Here is a 20,108-nt window from a genome sequence, read left to right as displayed (position 1 = left end):
GGAATTTGTTGGCTATTCATAGGGTACGATTTGCCGTAAGAGCGTAGAGAGTTTCTGTGACAGTTGTAATCAAGGTGCCATTTGGCAAGTGGAACTTGGGCTATTCCATGTCCTTGAATTAATATTGATGGCCCAGCCATCGTAGTCACAAAGTAATATGCTCAGAATCAAATTTGAGCCATAATGAAAAGACTCGAAATTTTATTCATAAGCCAACAAAGTACATCATTGTCTCTTAACCATTAGGAGAATCTAATCCAAAGTATATGGCAATTGCCTATTACATCTCTTGGAAAAATAAAGACTTAAACAGAATTGGCGATCTATTGATCCCAGCCAGATTTGTAGTCTTCAACCCTTCACTCTAGATCATCTTCTTGATCTTCTTGTTCCACATAGTGAGCTTCTCTTGCTTCACAATATGCTTTGTAGGTGGTGACAAGTTCTTCACGAGCTCTACAAATGTGTGCCCAATGTTCAGACACTCCACATCGAGAGTACATACATCTCTTTGCTCGAACTCCATTGATTGAGGCGCTTTGAAAGCGTCATTTAGATAGCTCTTAGTGTTGGTGGAGCCACCAGCATGGCCAGAGGTGTTGCCTCCCTCTCTCTTTCCACGTTTACCTCTTCGGTTCCGTGTTCGCCTATTTTGGCAGTTACCTTCCCAAGTAGGGCGATTATATGGACCAAAATGTCCAGAAGTATCCCTAAGATTAGGGTTTCGCTCTTGGCGCCCTCTCTCAGAGGTGCGACTATAATTAGATTTCGGAATATACTCTATTTCCACGGATCTTGAATTATAGTTCTTTACAAGGATATTGTCATGCTTTTCAGCGACATTCATAGCTCCAATGAGCTCATGAAACCTTGTGATCCGTCTTACATTAACATCAATTCGATAGTTCTTAGCAACCATCAATGCAGCGACGGGGAAGGTAGAGAGAGTCTTCTCAATCAACATCGCATATGTGATCTCTTTACCATAGAATTCCATTACGGATTTAATGCGAAGTGCTTCCGAGTTATAGTCAAGAACTGACTTGAAATCACAGAAGCGGAGGCTATGCCATCTCACTTCTAGGTCAGGAAGCAATGAGTCATGGACGTTGCCAAATCTTTCTTCAAGTGAGACCCACAGCCTTCTGGGGTCTTCTTCATTCATATACTCGTACTGGAGCGAATCATCCATATGACGAGTCATTAGGATGATGGCTTTCGCCTTATTTGCCTCTCAGGCTGCTCTATTTGCTTCCAAAGCTTGAGCTTGCTCAACAGTTATCACGTCCTGGCTAGGCTCGAGAATCATATCCAAGATTCCTACAGCCTTGAGATGCTGGCGGATATCACGAACCCACCTGTGATATCCAGAGCCAGTTGTTCCCAATGGAGCAAAGTTCAATTTGTTCAGGTTACTCATCCTGAAAGAGAACAAGAAATTAGGGTTAGTTTCGGAGCGAAATAGGGTACCACGAAAACATATGAAATTTCTAAGCGTAGTCGCTTCCAAGAAATTAGGAATTTCCGAGCGTAGTCGCTTCCAAGAAATTCGATTCCAAGAGATATTGGATTAGATCGAAACAATAATGTAAGTGGTCGATCATAAATTCTCTACAAACTCTAAGTTTGGAGATCTCAACAAGCTCTAAGCTTAGAGTGAGCACGAACCCCCACAGTTCGGCCTAATTTGGTCTCCCCTATAATGAAGAAAGGGGGGTAGAAGAAGGGAGGTTGCAAGTCCCCGAAAAAGAAGAGAAATTGAATTAAAAAACTCTAAAAAAACGGGAACGTTTAATAAAAAATACCTCGAAATAGGGCGCCGGAAAATTTGACCCGAAAATGTCGCCGGAAAATCGTTGACTTGGAGTTGACTGAGAGTTGACCGGAGGGTTGACCGGGGGAGCTGACGTGAATCAGGCTCTGGGCTAATGTGATTTGGGCATCTGCTTCTTCCTTTTTCTTTTCTTTTTCTGTGTGGGCCGCGTCCCCTTATTATTATTATTATTTTTCTTCTTCTTCTCTCTCTTTTTTCTTTTCCTTCTTCTGCCCAGCACGTGGGCTTCTCCCCCTTTTTTTTTCTTCTTTCTCTTTTTTTTTTTTCAATGTTTTAAAAGGCTAAGGCGTAGCCGGGAGAGCCTCAGCAAGGCGCTCGCCTTGAGGCGTAAGGCGTAAGCCTTACGTATAAACTAGCTGTATTTACTTATAGAACTAGTGTTATATATAAAACATGTATTGTAACCAAAAAAACATTATAAATTGTCATCCTTACATAAACATAGGCCCAACAAACATAACAATTACATGTACATTTACATTACAGAAACTTTGCTAAAGCTAGGACTGTGATACAAATCAGCTAAACCTTCCCGTAGCAATTTCTGCAGATTCAATAATCAATAGTTCAACAACCATGCCATCTTAGCGAGACCGAACGAGGCAATGAATATGAGATAGAGAACTTGAATGCAAATGCAGAACAAAGAAAGAAAAACTCCTAGATTCATGTTCCTGTAAATTATGACCTTCGCCTGGAATTTGAGCAAATATCTTCAAACCCCCAATGCACACAGGGTGGAGAGAGGATTACCCTATAGGTTCTCCAGCAATGAGAGAGATGACACAGTATCAAACCGAAATAAGATCTCAGATTGACATCTTGATACACTGATTTACCATAATATAAATAGAGTCAATGGTGACAAAGGACGAACTTGAATGCAAATGCAGAAAATTCAAGCCATATCTACAAACAACCAGGTATGCCATAACAGATACTACTCAAGCCTCTATTTGTTGAACATGATAGTTACTGTAAGAGGAAGTGTAGAGCAGGTTCATCAAAGCAGTGAGTCAGTGACTATATTCAATTATTCAGTAAGAAATTAAGAATACATAGATGATAGATTGATGTCCAAATTCCAATTCCAATTGCACATAACAAAGAAAAACAAAATCATCCAAAGAAAACAAGGAAAATTGATTGAACCATGATCATACCTTGAACTCCTTTTCTTGAAATCGAAGTATCGAACTGCAACTCTCCAACTCTCTTCAAATCTTGCTCCACTTCTGCAAATAGCCTCCTTTAGAACCAAATTCTTGAGAAAACTTATGGGCTCTTTGAGATTTTATCAACGTTTCAAGTAAGGGATTGGGATTGGGATTGAGAGTGAAGATTCGGGGAGGACTGAGGAGGCAGGAAGAGTGATTTAGGGATCGGCTGGTATACAAAACACAACCTAAATGAATCAAAACTCTAAAAAAAAAAACACCAAAACGACGTCGTTTTGGTTTGTAAAAAAAAAAAAAAACTCTCAGGCGTTCGCCTTTGACGCCTTAAGGCGCGTCTTCTACGCCTTCTGCGCCTTCCTCAGCACCTTGGCCACCTCTGCGCCTCAGCTGCAAAACAGAAGCTTTTTCCAGCACGCTTCACGCCTTTTAAGCCTTAAGGCGCGCCTGACGCGCGCCTTTTAATTCATTGCTTTTTTTTTTTTTCTGGTGGGTTCCTCCTCCTTTCTCTCTCTCTCTCTGTTTTTTTTTCTTTAACAGTAGTGCAGCTGCTTTAGTGTGGGGGAAGCACAAGCGAGACCGGTAACTGGGCTCCTGAGATTGAAGACTACGATATTAGAGATATTAGGGTTTCAAGGTTAGGGCTTCGTGCTGATAACGTGTTTTAGGGAATCAGAAATTGAGAGAAATTCGCTGTGTATTCTCATTGATAATAGGGGCCTCTTTATATAGAGGATTACAATGCATAGAATCTCAATCATACAAGGAAAGTAATTCTACATTGATTAGGATTCTAGATCCTTCTAATTAAATCCTACTACCACTAGGTTAAGTAACCTAGAGTTTGGGCTAAACACAAATTAGGTTTTCCTTGAACAATATAATATATAGTATTAGTATTATATTAATATCAGGTTTTAATATTTTTTTATATTTTTTTTTCACTTTCAGATAGCACTTCACGTGCTCTTCTTTTGTTTTCTTTTGTGGGACTTGGGATTGTTTGAGGAAGAAAACACGTTCGAAATATCATAAATTATTTTTCTTTTCCCAATTTTTTTGACATCAATAATAAAACTGATTACAATTAGTGATTCTTATTTTCTTATTACTTACAGATTTTTCAGTCTAATATGAAAATGATTAAAAATATATATTATATTACATCAATAACATGTGTGTGTGTGTGTGTGTGTGTGTGTGTGTGTGTGTGTGTGTGTGTATCTATATATATCGTCAAGTAACAATTCTCAATCAATTCTTTTGTGAAGAGTATTGTTGTAGTCACTTCTTTTGATTCTTACTACTACTCTATTCTTCATTCAAATATGTTAAGATACTTTAAAAGAAAATAAAATCCTGGTGCAGAAGAGTCGTCAGCTATAAATATCTCATTAGATTCATTCCCCGCAAAAAAAAAAAAACAAAGAAGAATGATAGTAATTTAGAGAAGCCTTGTCCCAAAATTAATGAAAAATATCATTCTGATCCTGGAAATCGTCCTCCAATTTCAACTTATCATCCTAATGTTCAAAATGAAGTATGCAGATATTATCTACAAAAAAGTCCTTGTCAACCTAGAGCTCACGAGTTTCCTGATGATTACTTGATTTCATATATTGAGAAAGGCATTTGTACATACATGTACGTTTGCAAGCATAATTAGCTATAATGGGTAACGCTCATTGTACCGCCAAAGGTACTAATTCCAACTGAAGGAATGACATACAGACACACCGCCAGGCGGGCTACAACCTCGGCGTCGGACCATCTCCATATCACCGTCGACGCGCCGCCACGCGCCACGCCAAGATGGCATCAGAAGCTCCTGAAACTGGGAACTGAAGCATATCAGTCCCACATCGAAAACCAAGACAAGATCAGTCTCTTCCTCACCAATAAAAGGTCCTCTCCTCTCTCCTCATTAATTACGCATTCAATACTTACCTACTGTTACTTTGTCAACATAAATACATGGACTAACTTAGGCATCGGAGAGTTGAAGACCGCCCAGCGCGGTCTCCCTCTGACGCTCATTGTATTTTATTTGACAGGTAACGGGAACTCAATAAACAACACAAGTATCGATCCGCCCATCGGATCAGCGTTAGTTAAGGTCCAGCTACCGCTAGACTTTCACACATTAACATTGGCACCGTCTGTGGGAATTCTTGAACTAAAAATCATCCCACTACAATCACCATGACTAACGGTAGCGGGGGAAACGCTGAAGAGCAGGCGGAGCTCCCCGCCATTTCCCAACCCTCCGACCCCGCGATCGGCGTTAACCGCGCACTATTCACAACCCCGGCCAATCCCGGCGGTGAGGCAAATCCAGGCAGCAGCCGCCCGTCAGGCCAGGATCTCGTCACCATGTACGAGATGGCACTGGCGGATCTTCATAAGGCAAACAGAGAGCGCGAGGAGGAGCGCATGGAGAAGGCTGAAGCCCAAGGACAGATGGCTGCGCTCTTGGCACGTTTCGAGGAACTAAAAAACACTCTGGCGGCCACCAACCTCCCGGCACAAAGCGAGCAGTCACGCAGCACCAGGCGTAGTCGACCCAGCGCTGGCACAATGGCGCCAAGGCCGGTCATACAAATGCATGTACCGCTGAACCCACCTGGGTTGTCGGGAATGGGACCGCCGCCCATACCCCAACTAATGTCAGAGCAGGTGGCGGAATCACTTCCGCACGACAACCGCTTGAATGCCAGGGCGAGGACTGAGGGTGATCCGCCCATGCCTAGGCGCAAGCCAACTCGGCAGGTCAGTCAGGCCGATTCCGCCGGCGATGCAACCGCCCATCTATTGGAAAGGATGCACCAGCTGGAGCAGAGGTTGATCCGGGCGGAGACGGGTGTCCCAACGTCAACTCGAAACCCGCTATTCACTTCCAGACCCGGCCCCTTTTCAGCCGCAATCCTGCAGGCTGTCAGACCGACATATGCAAAAACCCCAAAAATGTCACAGTATGGCGGAATGACCGATCCCTTTGTCCACATGGACACCTTCAAGAAGGTCACCAACAACAAGGGGTTCGACGACGCCACCTTATGCCATCTGTTCAGCGAAACGCTGGACGGCGAGGCAATGAACTGGTTTTTTGAATGTCCGCCAGGATCTGTCGGCTCATTCCATGCACTGTCGCATGCTTTCCTCTCCCGCTTCATCTTACTGTCCGCCGGACATCACAATACAAGTCAGCTTTTCGGCGTTAAACAGGGGGAGGACGAATCACTGAAGGCCTTTGTCACAAGGTGGCGGGCGGCAGCATCTCAATGCCGCGACCTAGACAAGACCATGGCATCGGCGGCCTTCAGGAAAGGACTCCTCAAGGGACCGTTCCTCTATCACCTCAATTACAATCATCCCAATGCAACGTACGACCACGTCATGAGTGAGGCGGTCATTCACGCCCAGGCAGAATTCATCACCTATGGAGAAACCCCACCACCAGCAACGCCAGCAAGGTCAACCCAACCATCTTCCAGCCACCAGGAAACCGCTGACAAGCCCCCCTCATCACCGCCAACTGACAAGAAAAGGGAGTGGCAGCAGGGCCACCACCAAACCAAGCGGCAGAGGGGGCAGCATTATTACAAAGGAAACCGCCCAACTGACGGGGATAACCACAACAAGCAGGCGGAGTCCTCGCAGCGGTACGCAGTTTTCACGGTCCTAACGGCCTCATATGAAGATATCTATAATCAGTGTAAAGATCAGATCCCACCGCCACCCCCCCCAAAGTACCCAAAAACAGGCAAACCCAGGAACACTGGCAAGTGGTGCAAATACCACGCGGACAGCGGCCACAACACAAACAGCTGCAATGCTCTCAAAACGGCCATTGAGACTTTGTACCGTGACGGCAAGCTGGAGCAGTTCAAGGTGCGCCAACCACCGCCAGTGATGGCCAACGTTGAGACCTTGGGCCGCATCAACACCATCGATGGCGGTGCTCCAATCACCAACATGTCTCACAGGGCAAGAAAGCGCTATCAACGCGCCAATCACCCAAAGGAAGTTTGCAACATCCGCTACGAAAGATCCGCCAAATTCCCAAGATCAAGTTGGGAGCCTATTACCTTTTCGGAGGAGGAGGAGCGCGGCGTACATTTACCCCATGACGACCCATTCTTAGTCGATGCCATTCTTGGCAAATTCTCGGTGGGGAGAATCTTGGTGGACAGCGGGTCCGCTGTCAACGTCATCTTCAGCGGTTGCTACGACCATCTCAAGCGGAACAAGAAACTACTCCAGGATCACGAGCCATTGCTCAGCTTCTCCGGTGACGTCACACAACCACTAGGGTCGGATTACATGCGACTAGTTATTGGTACTAGTCCCTGTATGGCGGAGGTGCACACGGAGTTCATTATTGTCGACTGTTTCAGTTCGTACAACGCCATCATTGGTCGACCAGCGCTTAACAAGCTCAAGTGCATCATCGCCGGATACATGCTTCTCATGAAGTTCCCCACGCCCAACGGCACAGGCTGTGTGAGGGGAAGCCAACAGCTGGCACGAGAATGTTATTCAACGACTATGGCACGGTCAACGCGCCGCCATGAAATCCTGACAGTGGGTAATGACCCACCACCACCGAATATCTTTGAGGATCCTAGAGATGAGGAGAAAAAATATGTAAAGAAGGAGCCGGTCAACCCGGACACGTCGCTGAAGGTCGTCTGCATCTCAGACGAGCATCCTGAGAGGACGGTCCGCATTGGCGCCCAACTAAATCCAGAGGTGGAGGCAGAGCTCACTCAATTCCTACGTGATAACGCAGCCATCTTCGCATGGTCCTATGCGGACATGCCAGGCATCTCCACTGAAATAATCACTCATAAGTTGACCATCAAACCTTCCTTCTATCCCATCAAGCAGAAGCGGAGGGCCTTTGATGAGGAAAAATACCGGGCAATCGGACAGGAGGTCGCCAAACTGCGGGACATTGGGTTCATCCGCCAAGTCATCTATCCCCAGTGGATCTCAAATTTGGTAATGGTAAAAAAGCCCAGCGGCAAGTGGCGAATGTGCGTCGACTTCAAAAACCTCAACAAGGCATGCCCAAAGGATTGCTTCCCACTACCCCGCATCGATCAGTTAGTTGATTCGACTGCCGGACATGAACTCCTCAGTATGATGGACGCTTTCTCCGGATATAATCAGATAAAGATGCACCCCAGCGACCAGGAATGCACCACCTTCACCACCGACAAAGGCCTATACTGCTACAATGTTATGCCTTTCGGTCTAAAAAACGCCGGTGCAACTTACTAGCGGTTAATGAATGCCATATTCGCTGAACATCTGGGAAAAATCATCGAAGTTTATATGGACGACATGCTAGTTAAGAGCGTCAAGGCCAGTGGACATGTGGCAAACCTCAGGATCATAATAACCATCCTCCTAGCCTATGGTATGCGCCTCAACCCAGAAAAATGTTTCTTTGCAGTCACCGCCAGCAAATTTCTCGGTTACATCGTCAGTGAGCGAGGTATCGAGGCTAACCCGGACAAGATACAGGCCATCCTTAACCTGGCAAACCCCAAGTACAAGGTGGACGTCCAGTGCCTCCAGGGCAAATTGACCGCCCTTTCTCGATTCATCTCTCGACTTACTGACAAGTGCGCCCCATTCTTCAAACTTCTCAAAACAACTCACAAGAAGGTCATTGACTGGAACCCAGAATGTCAGGCGGCGTTCCAGGGCCTAAAGGAATATCTGGCGGCAGTCCCTCTCCTTTCTGTCCCTGTTCAAGGAGAAACACTATTCATATATCTGGCGGTCTCGGCAACGGCAATAAGTTGCGCCATCGTCCGGCGGGAAGGCCAAGATGAGCTCCCGGTGTTCTACGCCTGCAGGGGCATGAACGGAGCAGAAACAAGATATCCACCCTTGAAGCAACTGGCCCTCGCACTTATCGTTGCCGCCAGGCGCCTCCGACAATACTTCCAGGCTCACACAATCTATGTGTTAACCAATCAACCGCTGAGGCAGGTGATGCAAAACCCTGAGCACTCGGGGCGCCTCAGTAGGTGGGCGATTGAGCTCAGCGAATTTGACATAGAATACAAGCCAAGAACCGCCATGAAGGGCCAGGCAGTAGCGGACTTCATTGCTGAACTTACTAGGCGTCAGCCAGAGCCCGGCACTGAGGCAGTACACAGAGCAGAAATGGTAACCGCTGACGAGGCTTCTCCCCTGCAATCAGAATGGAACCTGCATGTAGACGGCTCCGCCTGCGCCAAGGCCAGCGGCGCAGGAGTAATCTTAACAGGACCGGGGGGACTGAACGCGGAGTACGCGTTGAAATTCAACTTCAAAGCATCAAACAACATAGCGGAGTACGAGGCACTCATCGCCGGTCTACTCCTCGCCATTGACTCCGGAGCTGACAACGTCAACATATTCAGCGACTCCCAACTAGTCGTCAATCAGGTCAATGACAGCTTCCAAGCGAAGGACCAGCAGCTAGCGGCATATTTGGGGTACGTAAAAACATTGCTAAAGAAGTTCAAGTTTCATACAATCACACAAATCCCCAGGGAAAAGAACGCCAAGGCTGATTCACTAGCAAGACTGGCAACCGCCCAACCGCATCAGAGTCCAGTGGACACTAGGGTGGAGTATCTTGACAAGCCAAGTATCACAAAAACCCTGGCGGAAATTTTCAACGTTCAAGTCAACCCCAGCTGGATGGACGAGATCATTACATATAAACGCAACGGAACATTGCCAGAAGATAAAGTCCAGGCAAGGCAGCTCCAGCGAAGAGCAACCCGCTACAACATCCAGCACGGCAAGCTTTACCGCCAGGGATTCACCCATCCTAACCTCCGCTGTCTAACCCCAGAGGAAGGAAGGGTTGTCTTAGCGGAAATCCATGGCGGCGAATGCGGCAACCACTCGGGCGCCAGATCCCTGGCCAACCGCACAATGCGACAAGGGTACTTCTGGCCTACACTGGGTGATGACGCCCGGCGGATTTCGAGGTCTTGCCACAAATGCCAACAATTTGCAGATCTCCCACACGCACCAGCGGAACCACTGTCGATCATCGTGGGCCCATGGATTCATTCCACGTGGGGCCTTGATCTGATGGGCAAATTCCAAACTGCCAAGGGTCAGTTCAAATACATCATTGTTGCCATCGATTACAACAGCAAGTGGATAGAGGCAGAACCACTGACGGCAATAACCACCGCCAAAGTAATTCGCTTCCTTTGGAAGAATATCTACTGCCGCTACGGTGTCCCACACACAATCATCACGGACAACGGCACACAGTTCAACAATCACGAGCTCATCTCCTTCACCACCAACTTAGGCACCAAGTTGAGGTTTGCATCTGTCGCCCACCCCCAGACCAACGGCCAGGTCGAAGCGGCAAACAAGATAATCAAAAAGTTGTTAAAAAAGAAGCTCGATAACGCCAAGGGTTTATGGGCGGAGAGGCTCCCAGAGGTCCTGTGGGCCATCCGAACAACTCCAACCTCCGCCACCGGAGAAACTCCTTTTTGTATGATGTTCGGCACAGAGGCTGTCTTACCCATTGAGGTTACTCAACCTACCGCTAGAGTCGAAGGCTACTGCCCAGAGACCAACAGCGCCGGCGTCAACTTGGACAAGGACCTCTTAGAAGAGAGAAGACGCAAGGCCCATTTACACAATTTACAAAACAAACAACGGGTATCACATTTCTACAACGCCAGAGTGAAGGCCCGGAACCTCCAGTTGGGGGACTCGGTCATGAGGGAAGTCATTCCGCCGCCGACAAAACTCCGCCCAACTTGGGAAGGCCCATACAAAATTGTGGAAGTCGTTAGCCCAGGCACCTTCTACTTAATGGACAAGGACGGCGTCACGACGCCCCGCCCTTGGAATACTGAACACCTTCGGTATTATTACAAATAGTCAAACTGCTACCCATGCGCATCTTGACTTAGCTAAATTTTTGTTCAAATATTTAGCTAAGGGAAGCTACCCAACGGGTACTACCCCACTTTTGTACACTGATCAGTCAGCCATCAATGAAACGAGGAATTATTCAAACCATTGTTACCAAGTCTAGCACTGAGGGCAACTGGCAACGCCAGCAATCGTCGGCGGACCCCGTCCGCTACGTGGTGCACTTGGACCAATCTTAATTCCTTTAATGTTCCATTGATCGACAAAAGAAAAATATAACTCAAAAACACTACACAAACTTCATGGCAAACCAAGTCAGAAATTTATTTTACTACCCAAAATTCTTTACAAACTAATGCGCCTCAGCGGCTACAAACAAAAAGAGGAAAGCAGAAAAAAAACTGTGGAGGTCTCAGATAGCTTCAGCGGTTGGCTTCGACCTCTGCTGCTTCAACAGGCGGCGGTGCGACCGATCGGCTCGCTTGATCGGACCCTCGAGCTGTCGGGCTGGGGGTCTCTATGGTGCAGTCCGCCCGGGTGTGTGCCTCCAGAAATCCGGCACGTGACACCTCCGACGGGGTCTACTGGGGAGTCTGCTGGGACCCTTCTGTCGGATGTGGGCCACTTTCCCCTCTGCCCGAATGGGTACCTACAGCTGGGGCAGGCACTTCTGTCTCCGCCGGGACACTCTCGACCGGCGGCACGTCAGGCTGTGACGCCTTTACAAAGTCAATGGCACCCTTCCGCTTCAACATGTCTATATTGGCCCGGGCCCCAGACTTCGCCGCTTCGGTCAATGTCTTCTTAAACTCCGCCGACTGCTTGAACGCTTCAACAGCAGCGGCCGCAGCGGTACTCCCCTCAGCTCTCAGGCGGGTGACCTCACCCCCCAGCCGCTTCATTTCGGCCATCCTGTCGGCGGACTCCCGCTGCACTATAATGAGCTTCTTATCTTTAGCGGCTATCCGCTCCTGCAGCAGCGCGATCTCCTGCTCCAACTTGGAGACATGTTCATTCCTCTCCAGGTCCCGCCGGATGGCCGCATTAAGCTTGCCGCGGGCGTCCGCATAATCACACTCCGCCTTGACCAGCCCCCGCTCGACCTCCGCCAGTCTCTCCTTTGCCTCCGCCAACTCCCTCTGGAGACCCCCGATTTCTCCCCTGAGCTCTTCCTCAATCCGGGGCTGCTTCGACGCCGCCACGAACATATCGTGTAATCCTGCCGATATTTGACCAAACGCCGAGCTGAAGGGCGATTGGTCAATTGCCGTCGGGCGCGATATGCCCGCCAGACCGCCGAACCCCAACCGCTCGCACAGATGGAAAATGAACTCCCGCTCCCCTTCTGTCATGAATGGCGCATACTCGGCGAAGGAGTCCAGATCACTGACGGCGGGCGCCTCTCCCCCCACCGCCGCAGTTTTAGCAGGAGCCTGTCGGGCCTTCTTCTGTCGGCGGGCCCCGACCACCTCCACCTCATCTCCCTCTTCCTCGTCAAGAGACTCAGCCGTCCGGCGTTTTTTCTCCAGCGCCCTCTGGCTCCCAGCGGCGGTCCTCGTCGCCCTTACTGGCGGTTCCTCCCTGGTCACAATGACCTCTTCGCCGGCTGAACCACCTTTTGAGGACCACGCCTCTGGGCAGGCATCCGCTCCTTCTGTGGCCCGGCCGCAGCGCTTCCCCTCTGATCCCCGCCGGCCGTCTGGGTCCCCGCCTGCACTGTAGGCAGACCATCCTCACCAAGATGAGACTGGTGCGGCATCGGCATCACCACCGGAACCTCGGACTGGCTCAGCGCCAACGTCTCAGGGTTCACTAGAGTCTGCTGGGCCGCTAGCCCCTCGGCGTACATAGCCTCCAAAAAAATTTCTATCTCCGCCCGATCCATCGCCTTCTCAAATGCGTCGCGACTCGATTTGTTGCCCGGCGGAGTTTCTAAAAAAAAAGCGACAGCCACCAGTCAGACACAGTTCATAAGTATAAAACGAAGCGACAGGAGACTCCTCACCAACGGAGCGTGTTAGTCGCAGGTCGACCAGCAACTCCCAACCAGTCAGCAGGCGGAAGTCAAGCAAGTTTCGGTTCCGCCAGCAACCCCTGATCCTTGCCACGCGGCACTCTTCTTCGCGCGTTAGCGTGTACCGAAGTCCCGCTGCACACAAAAAAAAAGCAAACACGTCGTTAGTCGGAATACAAGTGCAAGCACGTGAGCACGCCAAATATTTTCAGCGGAAACCGGACACCAACCTCGAATAGGTTGGAACTCAGACTTAATCCTAAATGACGGCCCTTCCGCATTCGATCTGGCGTGATACTCCCAACCGTCGGTAGCCACGCAGAAGGTCCCCCTCCAGTAGGACATTGAATCCCTTAGATTCTCGATCAGCTTGGGCGCTCCCTGCCGGCGACTCAAGTTCACTTGCCCTTGGCAGCCTCGGCGCTTCACGTACACCAACTCGTAGAAGTGAAGCACTTCCGCTACGGTAGGCCCCTCGCACCCGGATAACCGCCAAAGGGAGTTCACGGCGAGCAACGACCGCCACATATTGGGGCAAATCTGACCGAACGCAAGGTCAAATTCGCACACCAAGATCTGGAGGTTGGGCACCAGCGGGAGTGTCACTCCTTGGCGGAATATCGCCTCGTGAACGGCAGCAGATCCCGCCGGAAGAATCGACGCCTTCTCATCCACTGTCGACGGACGCAGCTTCACCGACCCCGGCAACCGGAACGTCTGTTTCAGTCGGTTAACCGCAGCGGCTGTCATCCGCCCACCCGCCTCATCGACGGCTGTGCCATCTGAGAGGAACCACGCCGATTCCGCATTCTGCCCCGCTACGTCTTCTTCCCCAGCGGAGCCGCTAGCAGCACTGTTGCTCGCCAAACGCTCGTCGCGCCTAGCTTTGGCAGCAGCGGCCTCACCCGCCTTAGAACTCTCCGGACGCGAACCACGACCCATAACTACTTCCCAGGGGATGGTCTGTAGCGGCTCAACGTCTAACGCTTCTGGCAGTGAGGTTCCTGCAGGGGCAGACAGACGCAACGAATCAATAAAAATCCTATCCGCCGCGCTGAACGACACGTCAGACCCGGAATCCTCACTGCTCGAAATCTCTATAACGCTAGCCATCCCAAACCCTAAAACCCACATCAGTTAGCACAAACACAGATCTAGCCTGTTCTCGCATCAGATATAGCCAAAATAATCAAGAACAAAACCCAAAAAACCCCAAAGTGCAAAACAGACTACTAAACCCAGATTCGGCTATCTAAATCCTTAACCACCAACGCTTATCCAACCCTAATCCAACCATCCCAACCAAGGAAATCCCATTCACACCTCAGAACACACCCATTAAGACAAACAAAACAAAACCCAGAAAATGACAGAAACAAAAGGCAGAGGAAGGAAATCCAGATACCAACCTCAGTGGTGCAATCTCCGGCACGGTGGTGCACAGTTACGATCGACGTCTCCCTGGGAATGGTATACCCAAACTTCGGTAGGCTCCTTCTGGGGTCTCGGGCAAGCAGGGTTCGCAAACGATGAATAGGTTTTCAAAATTCTCTGAGTGTCAAATCCCCCAAGGTTCCCTCCCCTTTTATGTCGGCACCAGCACGCCCTCAGCCGTCCGCTCCATATCGACATCACTTATTAGCCGTACACGTGTCATCAATCTCCACTCACTCTCCGGATTACCCGAGGCGTCATCTCGGTTACGAAACCCACAGTTACTGTCATTAAAAGATAGAAGACGGACAGGCTTAGCAGACAAGCCTACGCACGCTAACCCACTATAGGCTCGACACGTGTTAACCACCGAAGGAGCAACTTCGGAAACACCGCCAGCGGAACTTCTCCCTTGTCATCTTCCGAGTGACGAAGTCTCCGCTGAGCGAAACGCCGCCAGCGGAACTTCTCCTTTGTCATCTTCCGAGTGACGAAGTCTCCGCTGAGCGAAACGCCGCCAGCGGAACTTCTCCCTTGTCATCTTCCGAGTGACAAAGTCTCCGCTGAGCGAAACACCGCCAGCGGAACTTCTCCCTTGTCATCTTCCGAGTGACGAAGTCTCCGCTGAGCGAAACGCCGCCAGCGGAACTTCTCCCTTGTCATCTTCCGAGTGACGAAGTCTCTGCTGAGCGAAACACCGCCAGCGGAAATTCTCCCTTGTCATCTTCCGAATGACAAGGTCTCCGCTGAGCGAAACCCCGCCAGCGGAACTCCTCCCTTGTTATCCTGCAAGCGGGGTGTCTTCCACAGTACACCTTTGACGGAACGCCCTTTTAATTTTGCAAGCTGCGTGCTTTGACTCAACACTATCATTCAACAACGTACCGCCAGGCACGCTGCTTCCTGCTACATTTAGCGGGGGGATATCCGTCAAGCGGCGAATCCCGAGGCCACTCCTCACTGGCAATGTCCGCCACGCGGCATTACCGCCAGACCGTCCCTACGGGACACGGGGACTAGTCACAGTCTACGACGGCCCTGATCAGGCAAGTTGACCCCCGTCATTTGGGTGCTAAACATTGGGCTCGCTACCCAAGACCCTCTGCTCCGTGCAGCTCCCCCTCAACAAACAATTTGCCGACCATCCGGAGGTCTATCTTCGCCGGGGAGTGGGGGACTCCCTGGGGGGCCTAGCAGGGGCCCACCCGAAAGGGTATAAAGCGTTTGCTCAGTAAAACCAACGGTTGACAACGCACTGACGCTAATTATGCTCTTGCAAGTCTAGCGGAAGAAAACGCTTCAAACCGCCGAACAACTCCCCAACCAAGATTGCCCTCCTTGACTGGGGACTTGGGGGACTTGTACATACATGTACGTTTGCAAGCATAATTAGCTATAATGGGCCACGCTCATTGTACCGCCAAAGGTACTAATTCCAACTGAAGGAATGACATACAGACACACCGCCAGGCGGGCTACAACCTCGGCGTCGGACCATCTCCAGATCACCGTCGACGCGCCGCCACGCGCCACGCCAAGATGGCATCAGAAGCTCCTGAAACTGGGAACTGAAGCATATCAGTCCCACATCGAAAACCAAGACAAGATCAGTCTCTTCCTCACCAATAAAAGGTCTTCTTCTCTCTCCTCATTAATTACGCATTCAATACTTACCTACTGTTACTTTGTCAACATAAATACATGGACTAACTTAGGCATCGGAGAGTTGAAGACCGCCCAGCGCGGTCTCCCTCTGACGCCCATTGTATTTTATTTGACAGGTAACGGGAACTCAATAAACAACACAAGTATCGATCCGCCCATCGGATCAGCGTTAGTTAAGGTCCAGCTACCGCTAGACTTTCAGACATTAACAGCATTTTTGCTAGCATAGCATAGATAATGAGACTATCATGCAAGGATTTCAAAATATGAAATCTCATCGAGGGCAATTACCATTGTAATATATAGAAATTACATTTAAAGATTTTATATTTTTTTTTTGTGCCCCAGTGAACCTAAATTCCTGACTCCGCCACTGTCTAGCGATATTGTATCACCGGTCTACCACTTCTTTGTTAGGCATATATATTACCAATAATTATTCATATTTACAGGAAGATGTGAAGTTAGTGGAAAAAAAAAAACCTTGGAGTTGATTCTTATAGATTTTCCATCTCCTGGACAAGGATTCTTCCAAGTAAGCTTTTTAATCTTATTTCTTGGTCCCATAAAAGAGATTCAATGAAGCTATTAAAATTGAGTTTAACCTCTGCTCTTCGTTTGAAATTTTCGATTTGTAGATGAAACTTTGAGTGGAGGAGTAAACCAAGAAGGTATCAATCACTAACAAAGTTTGATTAATGAACTAATCAAGAATGGTAAGAACCAATTAACATGTAATGTAATTGCTTGGTATACCATCTTTCACCAACTTCCAATCTTTTTTACCACTCAAAAATAGCTCAAATAGGCCCTCTGCGTAATCTTCCACTAACCTCCAATCTTTATATATCGAAATATGTATTTTTACGTGTTGGATATTTCAGTAAGGAGATTGAGCACATAATTATAATGCAGGTATTACACCCTATGTAACCCTACGACATTTTGATCAACGACCAGCCTTGACAGACAAGTATAATGGCGTTTTAAGTCGCTCCTTTGTGTAAGTACTTTTCTTACTTATCATGTCAGATATATCAGATCTTCTTCACTGATCAAACTCTATAACTAGTGCCAACATGAATAATGCTATTCATCAATCTTATTTTTATTATTGCTTTTGCTCAGGAATGATTTCAAAGATTATTAGTTAAATATGTTTCATGACATACCGAGAGGGGTTTTCTACAATACTTGGATGTTTACCATATATTCATTTACATATAATTGAACCAAAATTACAGTTTAATTGAACTAAATTTACAACATTGACAACAAAGTTATCACATTTGTTTTACACATTTACATATAATTAAACAAAGTTACCACTTTGACAACAATTTGTTCATAAACTTGTAAAAATATTATAGGTGGAGTAATTACCTCTAATATAACTAAAATTACCAAAAAAATAACTCTATTTACCACAATGACAACAAAATTGTTGTTAAATCTGTAAATGAGTGTATGGTAAACATCCAGATACCGTAGAATTTCCCCATACGGAGATAGGGTCAAAAATTGGATTACAATCAACGAGCCATTTATTATGGTTAAAAAGGGTATAATTCATCTACTGAAGCTTACATTGTGAGCCATAACTTGATCCTCTCTCATGCTACTGTTGTTAAGCGCGCTCTATAGAGATAAGTTTCAGGTGAGTCGACACATTCTGATTTAATCGTACCATAATTTCTGAGGTCTACTATCAAATTTTTGATACTAATATATTTTTCTTGGCCAATGTTTGTCTTAGGCCAAACAAGGTGGACAAATTGGATGGTGTCTTGTAGCTCAGTATGTTGAGCCTTATTCAGATACAACAGAAGACAAAGCTGCAGCAAAAAGAATGTTAGACTTCGAACTTGGATGGTTAGCGATATCCACTTTGAATCCAAGTTTACTTGCTTGATTGAGAAAGAAGTCTCCTTAATCTTCTGCTAATTATACTAATGATGTTTCTTATTAGGTTCATGGAACCAATAGTATACGGAGATTATCCAAAGATTATATGAGAGATTTGGTTAAGGAAAGGCTACCTAGTTTCACCGAAATAGAGAAAAACTTACTCAAGGGATCCTTCGATTTCATTGGCATCAACCATTATCCCACATGATATGGTAAAAACGTTCCCACAAGTCAAGCTCTCAACGACGCTTTGGCTACATCAAATGAAACAAGTACACTTCATACTTACCAATATTGCTTGTCATTTGTGTTGTATATGTGCATATTTTCTTACCAGTCACCACTTCCTTTTGTAATTGTTGCAGATTGTCTTAATTGGCCCTCATGTAAGAAAATCGGTGTCTTGAGTTCCCTTCCATCAATGTATAAATGTAGCAATGCTTAGCAAGAGAACTTAGACTTAATTAGACTTGTTAATTAATTGTTTTGCAGGCTGAAGGAAGCATCTACATCTTCTCTTATCCACAAGGTCTTCAAAAACTTTTGGAGTTCATGAAGCAAAACTACCAAAGTCCTAAAATCTACATAACTGAAAATGGAATTACAGAGGCAAAGAACGTTACTCTCGGACTCGATGTAGTACTCAAGGATCCACATAGAATTGAATGCATTCTTCGACACTTGTACAGGATCAAAATGGCAATGAAGCAAGTCATCCATTGAACTAATTGTGAGGCATTCTTCGGCATGCTTGTGATTTGTATTTACTTGTGATTGCTGTCTTTGCAGGAATGGCCGTGAACGTCAAAGGATATTTCCACTGGGCTCTATTCGACGACTGGGAGTGGGTGGAAGGCTATACTCCAGGGTTCGGGCTTTACTATGTCGAACATAAAGACAATCTCAAGAGCATTCCTAAAGAATCTGCTAAGTGGCTTCCAATGTTCTTAAAGGGTTAGGATGTCTTATATGTATAAGCCTAGGCATAACCTCTACATGGTTGTTCCAGAAGCAGATTTTCCTTGCGTAGAATGGGAGAGCTGTACACAAAAGTGGTTAAACATACTCTTACCTAAAGGTTAAGTTTCATAGGCTGACCATTTTCTTTCTTTTCATTTGGAAATGGCGCCTGGAAAAGCCATGTCGTACTATGTATATTGTTCATCAAGTTTTAACAATGTAATTATTCCGAAACAGCACTGTTTTTTTTTTTACTTGAAAATTGAAATATTCACTTTGGTATTAATTTTATTCCTAATGGTATTCACTTGGTGATCAGTAACTGATTATTATAAAAATTATGCTCAATCACCATTAGATGTAAATCTACAATGGAAAAAAAAATATAACTAAACTTAAAAATAATAACTTTGACCGTTGAATTTGTTTTTTTGAGAGGAAAGACGACAGACTATATTAAATGCAAACTAAGGAGTACATGGAGCGATGCAAAAGCATCGAAAGAAAATAAAAAAGCATAACAAGATGTACAAACACATCTAAAATGAAGAAAAACAATAAAGGATAACAAAATGCACAGACGCATCTAGAATGAAAGGTAACCAGGATGTGACTTGATGCCGAACGACATCGCTGCATTGCATATGTCATGAGAGCATTGTAAATGTAACAGTAACCGCAACCGTAACCGAAACCGAAACCGGTGATATGATCACCTATAAGAGGTGATTCGCTCACCAGGAGTTCGAAAGTAACCGAGGGTGTCAGAAACTCGAAAATTAGCAATCGAACTCCTAAGAACCAGAACCAATACCAAATCAATATGAGTAGTTGTCTTGGATCCAAGATTCGGATTTGTGTGCCACCCGGGTCCCAAATACTGATCCAAATTAGCCCCGAAACAGAGTTCGAAGCGGATGCCTAAGAATCAACAAAAGCTCAATCCCAATCAGAGCTGCTCTGGGCACCCAACATATTGGACACCCAAGAACAGGCCCAGCTGAGACTACTCTGGACACCCAGGCGACTGGGCATCCCGCCTGATTGGACTGCCACGCTGCCATCTCCTCCGGAAGCAACACGCCGCGCCGCCTTCACTTGAGAGAAGAAAGAAAACCGGAGGGAGAAACCCAGCAACGGTGGACTCCACCGGCGCCACCCTGACCTTGCTGCCAGACCACCAAAAGACGAGGATTGACCA

The 20,108-nt window shown here is 47.1% G+C and overlaps 1 pseudogene; it reads left to right on the top strand.

The window, feature by feature from the left end:
- Positions 1 to 9,105: 9,105 nt before the first annotated feature.
- LOC112177373 lies at positions 9,106 to 18,906 on the top strand (annotated as a pseudogene).
- The last annotated feature ends 1,202 nt before the right edge of the window (positions 18,907 to 20,108 follow it).

This window comes from Rosa chinensis, chromosome 7, assembly GCF_002994745.2.
Source record: "Rosa chinensis cultivar Old Blush chromosome 7, RchiOBHm-V2, whole genome shotgun sequence".
In the NCBI taxonomy this organism is placed as follows: domain Eukaryota; kingdom Viridiplantae; phylum Streptophyta; class Magnoliopsida; order Rosales; family Rosaceae; genus Rosa; species Rosa chinensis.
Note: the sequence above shows the minus strand (reverse complement) of the source record. Positions and strands in the feature narration are given on the sequence as shown.